The sequence below is a fragment of the Enoplosus armatus genome, chromosome 2, assembly GCF_043641665.1.
Source record: "Enoplosus armatus isolate fEnoArm2 chromosome 2, fEnoArm2.hap1, whole genome shotgun sequence".
In the NCBI taxonomy this organism is placed as follows: Eukaryota; Metazoa; Chordata; class Actinopteri; order Centrarchiformes; family Enoplosidae; genus Enoplosus; species Enoplosus armatus.
Genome location: NC_092181.1, coordinates 9605242 through 9612107, shown reverse-complemented (window position 1 = coordinate 9612107; position 6866 = coordinate 9605242).

Below are 6866 nucleotides of genomic sequence, written 5' to 3'. Positions count from 1 at the left end.
GCAAACCCATTATTCTTAGCCATTATGTTTCGGCTTTCACTGGTCCGCTCCTTACTTGCCCTTTTGGGCGTGTTTGTTTGAACTGACTGCTTTCTCAACGCTGACTAAACCTGCTTAATCCTCAAATAAAGACTTTTTTTTTCTTTTCTTCATCTTAACTGATGTTACATCTAAGGTAAGGTTGCAGCAGACATCTCCAGAATCTCAGATGTCACCCACCAGCCTGCGCCCCTGGGGTGGAATCGACCAGCAGGTTTTGCTTCAGGCAGGAACTAAATGTTTTAATCATCTACTTGCCCTCTTCCTGAAGGCCTTCTTATTTTCATGACTATTTTAAATACGGCGTCACAACTTCTTTGTACACAGTTCTGTGTAATTGGTTCACCAAGCTAAACCTAATGCAATACAGCAGCCCTGCGATGAATTCTCAATGAACTTTACTCACGTCTTTGTTGACATGACACGAAGGAAGAAGTTGATTCAACTGTTTCTCCTTTTAGAGGACGTGGTTTATGCCATTATGACAATGTTGAATTGTATTGCGTTATATCCAAACGGTCTTTCTAGCCTTTTGCCCACTGCTGAGAAAACGAAACACGTAAATAGACGTACCGAGGTGTAATTTTCGTTAAATTTACCTAAGGCGTACCTAAGAAGCTAGCAACCATGTGCGAAGAGCTTGCAAGTATTTAAAGGTATGTATTGAGCCAATTTCTTTTTTAGTTATTTTTCATGTCATTATTGTTATTATTCTTTTTTTTTTTTTTTTTTACCACCTCGGTGTACACTTTCCTGTTTGCTACGTAGGCAGATATTGCCTATATATCTGCATCCATCCTTTTATCTAAGCAGTATCAAACCGCAATGACCAAGTGACTCACCCATCAACGTGACCCCCAAATCCTGTCCCTTATCAGTCTTTGAAAATGAAAACAAAAATCCATGTCATGGCTGTAACTCACAAACAAAGCTCGTTTGGAATGAACCCAAACTGTGGGCAACAGAGCCGAGCGGCTACCAACGCGGCTGAAGGCACAAACATTTTGAGGTATGGCGGTGACATGCCCCTGGTCTTGCCCTCAGCCAACCCCCCGTTATATATATATATATATATATATATATATATATATATACGGCCCTGGTTTCACCGCTGACTTGCCAGATTGTCTTTGTTTCCCTAGTGTGTGCGTCGCTTTCCAGCTATTTCTTAGCTGGTTTTTGGACTTTGCTTAGTTTCTTGGTAACTAACCTCATTGCTCTTACAATTTTAATACTGCCAGGGCATCAATGACAACTTTCCACATGAGTATTATTAATCCCATCTCATCTCAACTCATATTAACACCCCCCCCCCCACCCCACCAAAACCCCTTTACATCCATCCATCAACCAACCATCCATCTATCCTTCTTCCTTCCATCAAAATGGTGCCAGGGGTCATGGCAATAACCCAGGACTCATGATGTAATTATTATTACATACATTCCAATTTAAATGCTAATGGCTCTGGTAACCAATAGGTATATTAGACAAAACACACACACACGTGCGCGCACACATATACGAGTATGAAAGCCAACACATCTTATAGTACGCGCCCACAAATGGATGGATGGCTGCATGGATTCACACTCATATATGTGCACGCACACACACGCGTGCACACACCTATTAATAATAAGATGAAATTCCCTAATTATAATGAAGTCTGTGATAGCTGGCTAGCCCTCCCAGTCATTAGTGTGAATACATTTCCCTTAGGTAATTATGAACATATTTCAGCCCTGTGATTAAAAGATGATTCCTGTTTTTTTTCCCTTCGTCTTCTTCTTCTTCTTCTTCTTCTTCTTAAGATAATGGTGCTAAAGGACATAGAAATACATAGTGGAACATGGGGGTTTTACTTTGACGGCCACTGCCACAACTTTATCAAAGTGATACCAGCCCCGGTGTACCTCTGGATCCACTGACCCCTGGTGTGGGTGTATCTCTGTCTAGCATAAGAGCTCCTGTGGCTGAGAACTACATTAGTGCCACCGGTCTGATAGATCCTCCAGGGCCTCATGAAGTGCATCACCAGTGCTTCAGGGCCGATATCCAAGACACAGGCACGGGGTGGGGGGGTGGTAGGGGCAGTGGGGGCGCTTACAAATTTGGTTTCTTCCCTCGGAGGCACTGCGCTTCCATCCATCACACGTAGCAGCCTGTCAGAAGCCTTGATAAGACGTCAGATTGCACCTTGAAGGACATGAGACATCCACCCAGGAAGTAGAGATAGACCAGCCGTATCCGTGGTACTGTATCTTTGGTCCAGCGTTTAAATATTTTGGCCGGGGGGGCGGTTAAATGAATGCTGAAATAGGGATGAATTTGATTCCTTGACACATCAGTTTCGTTGTGTTGTGGTCTGCAGATAACAGGAGTTAAATAAAAAAAAAAAAGTATGCTTAAACACATATGCATGCTGACTCTGCAGACGTTTTAGGGCGTTGTTGATGGACATTACCGTCCTACAATTCAATACATTATGGAAATCTCTCATTGACTTACGGCATATAGTATATAGTTGTAGCCAAGAGGAGAATTAAAAGCTTTGAACGCTTGTGAACAAACCCACTGCACATCAAGGCGTTGTGTCCAAAGCGTTGTGTCCAAAAATTACAACATGCAAAGGCTGAGATCCAAGTCCTCTTAAGTACCTCTTACGTTAAGTTGATATTAATATGTAGTCGGCTGTTGATAAGAAACAATGGCGAAAGGCAAAGACGACTGGTTGGTGGGAAGGTTGGGTGCGATAATTAGTGTTGGCCCCTTCCTGGCTTGGTTATGTTTCTCTGTTGAGTTTTACTAGAAAAGTGTTGGTACCCAATGAACCCGGCAGTGGTTACACCAAACCACCGTGGGTTTGAAATCCCTTAACCAATCTCCCAAAACACTTTTATTCATGTTTATTGTTTTAACAAGCGGTAGAAAGTGCAGCCAAGCAGAGCAACCCCTTCCAGTGATGAGTTATTGCACATATGAGAGCTGTGCGGTTATCTGAAACGAGGCACAGTCTCGGGCCAATCAGAATCAAGTGTCCACTGTATAAATGCCCAGTCCAAGTAAATGTTTGTGTGTGTTTTCTACTAGTTATGGATGTCCCAATCGAGTTGGAGTTCTTCTTCTTCTTCTTCTTCTTTTACTTCTTCTTATTATTAACATTGTGTATCTGCTGACACCAGGTCTGATCCGATACTTATGTTTACCTAAACGTCGACAAAATACGTATCTGGCACACTGAAATAACAGCCGTAGACTACTAACTTCGGTACACCTCAAAACTGTGAAGTTTTCAAGAGCTTAACTTGTTGATAAGACATGAATAAAACTTGGACAATGAGACTCTGACACTGATGTAACGCGACCCTCTGTTGGATACGCGCCGGCAAAAGCTAATAAAAGAAAGAATCGCCGTCGGATCTTAACGACGTCAGAACTCAAAGTCACCAATACCCATCCTTCAAAATATCTCCGGGTTGGCCCTGATACCTAATCCTGCACGCGCTCGTGAAGTAGTTCCCCTGTTTATTCCGGAACAAACAGTTTCACCCTTGAAAATATTTTGTTACTTTTGCTGTCCCACCCTGACCGCGGACACCTCCCCGCGGCCCCGCAGTGCTATAAAAATGAAAGCTGTATAAAACTGCAGACTATGAAAGCTTCGAGTCTTCCAAAGGAAATGCAGGAGAATTGATGTTCCTTCAGTTTTCCTTTGATGGCGACACGCTCGGCGCTGACAGGAGCTCACTCAACCCTGATATGTCCGGGATGAATGGTTGTCCAGGGAACAGGTAGAAAAAGCAGGCGAGGGAACAAGGGGAGGGGGGGATGACCACGTGTTTCTAAAAGAGGGATGCACGTGCATGTGTGTGTGTGTGTGTGAGTCATCTCCAGAGAGCTACTCGTGCAGGGCCCTGCGTTGATTGTGAAAATACAGGAAATGCTCCCAATAACCACCAACTCTAAACATCCACGCTGCACCTGTACAAAATCACGTGTGGAGGGGCGGGGGCAAGGCATGTCCATTTCGGCTATCAATGCTCATTCTCTACAGGGAGTGCATGGGCAGAATAAGGAGGCAGCCACTTGAGCGCTTGTGACGCTGCCTGTTGAAAAAAGGCCAGTGGCCAGTTATGAAATTAGCCTGGGAGCCAGATGAATGTCCAAGCCCATGTTTTATTTGCTCTGGCAAGATCCGACTGCCCCCCCCCCCCCCCACACACACACACACACACACAACCACAATCACAACCGTTATTACCTATATATTATAATATCTAATACGGGGGCAGGTTTGATGCAATGGCTGACAGAGGAGCGCCAAACAACCATAGCCTACGCCTTAGCTTAGCGCCGCTTGTGGTCGGAACACAGTTGACAGGCGTCTTTTCCCTGACGGTGGGGGCTACTGCTGTCTCAGTGAGCCTCATTACGAACCGCTCCCTGTGAACGCGCGGTACGGCCGAACATAAGTGGGCCGTGTACTCATACTCGTACTGGGCTAGGCCTCGTCGCTTCAATGAGGGCGCATTCTTACAGCTGCTTAATGCAGCGATAATCTAGACACGGTGTGCTTCCAACTTCGCGGCCAACAGTTAGTGGAACAGAACAGAGGTCCTTTTTTCCTGTTTCAACAGGACAATGCCCCACACGAACAAAGGAAGTAATGGTTTTCTTAGTGCGGTGTGGAAGAACTTGAGAGCCAATCCAACACATTTTGGATGAATTGTAACGAATGCCTTTTGTGGCTGAGTGACAGCAAATCCCCGCAGTCAGGTTCCAAGACATGGTGGAAAACCTGAAAACCTGAAACCAGAAGAGTGGAAGTTGTTATGGCAGCACATTAAAGCCCTGAACTGAGGGTGAGCGACACGGGATATAACAAGAGCTCGCTTGCTGATGATGTTGGCAGACCGTCTAAATGAAAAGTGAAGAGCATGAGGTGTGGAATTCACTTGAACAAGCACCAAGGCTACGGACGCACACACACACACACACGCATACATTCATACACCCAGCGGCCCATTGTGATCAGAATATTCCATTTCATTCACTGTCTAACCCTAACCCCCCCCCCCCCCCCCCCAACTCTCATCACAAAAAGCCTGAAAACCGCACTGCTTCTCTGAAAGGAGAGAGAGCAAAACCACTGTGTCCGGCAAGTACAAAATGTTGTCTCGGCCTGTCTGCTCGATTTCCATGGCCTCTAAAACCAACAACAACTCCACAAACTGTGACCAAACAATCTTGTTAGCCCCCCCCCCCCCCCCCCCCCCCCCACCTGCAACTTCTTTCTTTTCGGTGTCTTACAAGGAAAATGGCCGCCCTTCCCTGCAACCGGTCTCTCCTCAAATAGCACGCCGGAGACGGGATTATTCCCTTTCACAGTTCGCGTTGTGAACTCTGCACTCTGGTTTATAGCAAGTATTCAATTCTCCGCTTGCAAAAGGCTGTTCTAAATAGTTGCAGCCAATCTCGACAGCAGGTCCAGCGGGTTTTTGGATACGGAAACAAGTTAACATTGATACGTTTTTACATTTTGCCTGATCTTGTGTCACAGTAAAGGTTTTCACCTCAAGGCTCTCACACAATGGCAACGCTGTGTTTGAAATTCACAGCAAGGAAGTTGAGAAAGTTTACTAGCTGGCTCTCGTCAGTTTACCTCAACATTTTATGAAGTTTTGAAGGTTCCCTACGACGTGGGCTTTACAGATCACCCGTTTCAAGTTTCCCCAGACCTTCTTGTTTCAGCATCCTCCATCTCCTGCAATGAATTCACAGGGATCCGCAAAGAGTTTCCAACCCCCAGGATGGGATCGATAATCCCTCCACCGCGGGTCCGCACCGAGGTGTCTGGAACACCCCCACAGGGATGCACCCAGGAGGCGTCCTGGCGTGCCTTAGCCACCTCAGTTGGCTTCTTTCAAGGCGAAGCAGCAGCAGTGCCACTCCGTGGAGTTCAACTTAAGAGCTCCTTCGCCCCATCCCTAAGGGTGAGCCCAGACGCCCTTTGAAAAGAAGCTGATTTGCAGCAATCCTGTCCATGATCTCGGAGGGTTTTGCACGTACATTGGCAGGTAAATGGAAAGCTTCGCCCTCAGGCTCAGCTCCCTTTCACCACAACAGCCTGGTACAATGTTGCGCCTGGAGAATCTGTGCGTGAAAATCACAAACAGAATCGCTCACGAGGCATAACCTTGGATGCGCATGACTTGGTGCCAGATGGATACGGGCAACAGCCCTGGGACCGGGGTATTCCCACAGCGTCACCACGCAAGACATCCTGAGAGGCATGGATTCATTGCTTTTGCAGCTCTACGCAAGTGAGACCACTTACTGTTCAGTCAAAAGTGCCATACGAGTGCAGTCCATGTAAAACAATGATCGTGGGGAAATGTGACACGCTTCCTGGGTCACCTCTGTTGAGTCTACGGTCCCTCGGGGGAAAGGTTTTGCCATCACTCTTGATTGATTGAGCTCGATTTATAGAGCCACTTTAGACCCATAACACCATATGTGTTTCCGTATGTGAACGTGAATATTGTAATTATATGATTTCAACATAACGGGCCGCGCCACACTGACTGCATTAGCATTTTCTAAATCTTAAAAACAAGGCAACGCCGGCAAGGATAAAAGCTCGCCATTCCTTTGCAAAAGTTTAACCATTGTATTTTGAACGAAACAAAGAATGCACTATCCGGCTGGCAGTGCCATCGAAGCCCACAGGCCAGATTTGATTACACGCTTTGACGCAGCGTTTAAACGAGAGAACATGTAGCATTAGCCAACATATTAGTCTGTTGTTGCGTTGTTGACGTCTG